Here is a 2,458-nt window from a genome sequence, read left to right as displayed (position 1 = left end):
TCCTGCAGCAGCAGGCACTGGTGCCGAGGCGGCTTCTCCACCGACAGCCTCCCTCTGCAGGCACCCATTTGTTCCGGTGCTCTTCGGTTCCCACTGCCTCGCCCAGATGCATTGAAGCTGCCCTCCTCGGTGGTTCAGATGCACCCGCTGCAAACCCCCTGGCCCTGCAACAGGGGCACGCAGGGCCTCGGAGAGGCATCTTATCAGGGGGTGCAAAGTTTCTCAGGGGCCCCCTTCCAAGGGAGGGGAGAGGGCAGGGCTCAAGCAGTGTGGGAGGAGGGTGGTTATGGGGCTGGTTGAGGGGTCAAAGCAGGGCAGGGGGTGGGGGCGGCAACAGCCAGCAGTCTCTGGAGCCCAAGTCTGCCAGGCTTCCTGCTGCAGAGCCCAGATCTACCCACCCAGGCAGCATCAGCAGCTAGAAGTGGGAGTACAGAAAACCAAACCCACTCAGAGCCCCAGCCTATGCATGTCTACTCAGAAGTAAATCACATTCTAGTCAATGGGGCTTACTCCCAGGTAAGTATGGACAGCCTCAAGCCTCTCTAAAATCTTTGAAATATAGAAAATCATTGCAGAAAATTAGCATCATCATATTTAGGCTGACACTAGAATGGAAAGTATCCCAAAACTGACTTCTGCAGCAGCTGTAGCCTCCTCCCTGGTAAGTGGATCCACAAGTCAAAGAGCTACTTGTAGCAGGTCAGTTTCTTCCCAGATCTGACACTGTGTTAGAAAGTCTCATGCATGCATTCCTTGGCCCAGTGCTTCCAGTTTGTGGCAGCCCCCAGCCTCCCACATGGGAAGCGAGTCTGGGTGAGATTAGAAAATATAAGATGCCAGGAAATTTCTGGGCCCCCTCCTTTGGCTCCTGGGCCCCCTTTTTGATCCTGGGCCCCAGTACAAATTACCCCCTTTACTCCCCTCTCATGGTCCCTGCAGGCAAGTGGACAAAAGTGCAATCAGACTGTTTCTCTGAAGCTCCATACTGGGGGATGAAACTTCACCAGAAGTTTCTGCCTGTTAATGGAGGCACCAAGGTCACACACCAAAAAAAGCAATGTGGTGGCAACAAATGCAGTGATGACTGCCAACGCTTTTCTTGACTGGCCCTGCTTCTGTGCTTAGTGGCTGTGTTTAGAAGCTGCCTGGCAGACAGGAAATCAAACAAATGAAACTTTTTTTTCTAATGTGGAGATAAGTGGAGGGAAAGTGATCTAACAAACAAAAGTGGTGGGAAAGTTTGGTTTGTTAATTTCCTGCCTTTCTGAATAAAATGCATTCACAGTGGCTTCACCTGCTCAATTTCTGTGTGTGGAGCAACTGTTAAAAGGTCAGGAATAGAGCTAATTATTTAAAAATTAAAATGGGTAGATCTGTTATAATCCAGTGGAATATACATAAGATAGTACTATTCCTAAATTCATACATCCCAATCTTATACATGTTTACCAAGGAGTAAAGCCCACTGAGCTCATCAGGGTTTTATGCCCAGGTAAGCATGTATAAGATTGCAACCAATTTAAATTCAGCTGAGCATTGAATTCATTGAAATTTATTTCTAAGAGGCAGAAATGGATAAACTTATAATTCTTCTTAAAGACCAGTCAGTAAAAACTTTTATGGACATTTGGAAATGATTCATGGACTTCCTGCACTTTGAGAGGAAAATGGGCCAAATAACCTATGGATTCAATGAGTAGATAAGCGACTTAATTTTTATTTTTTCCTCATTTTTCTTTAGTGTTGAAAACGTATTTTTCAGTAAGTAGTAGACTGTTTAAGATTTGGTAATATATTTTGTAGGATTTAGTAGAACAAAAATGTAGATTAAGATCTCTGCACTTGGCACACAACTTGCAGTATCTTCATTTTTTAATTTTTCTTTTTATTCGTTTTTAATAAAATATAGTTATGATGAGATTATGATGACAGGCTCTGGTGGAAGTGCTCACTTTTGTCCTTGGTCTGGGCAAAAGAAAGACAAACAATGGGATGAGTCTAGAAAACTCAAGGACTAGTAACTGGGAAAGCAAAACATTGCAAAAAACAAAAAATCAGTGTCCAAGACATAACACAGAGCTCCTCAATCAGAAGTGCTAAGAATAGTGGGAACTCCCTCTCTTGAGACCTTTCGGCAAGGCCTGAAGACCCTTCTGTTTAAACAGGCCTTCTGAGTTCTTGGCTTTTTAACATCTTTTTAACATCTTTTAATATTTTTTTACAGGCCTGATTCTTTTATAACTTGCTGCTGCTCTATGCTCTTTTTACCTATTTTTTTTTTACTCTGACTGCTGTTTTTAGTATGTGTTAATATGTTTTTATTTGTTTTTAAATTGTTTTTAATATGTTGTAAGCCGCCTTGAGTCCCTTCGGGGATAAAGGCGGGGTAGAAATAAAGTTATTATTATTATTATTATTAACTGTCTCAGCTGAACCCATTTCTGCCCAGCCCACAGGT

The sequence above is a fragment of the Tiliqua scincoides genome, chromosome 5 (genome assembly GCF_035046505.1).
Source record: "Tiliqua scincoides isolate rTilSci1 chromosome 5, rTilSci1.hap2, whole genome shotgun sequence".
NCBI classification, from domain to species: Eukaryota; Metazoa; Chordata; class Lepidosauria; order Squamata; family Scincidae; genus Tiliqua; species Tiliqua scincoides.
Note: the sequence above shows the minus strand (reverse complement) of the source record.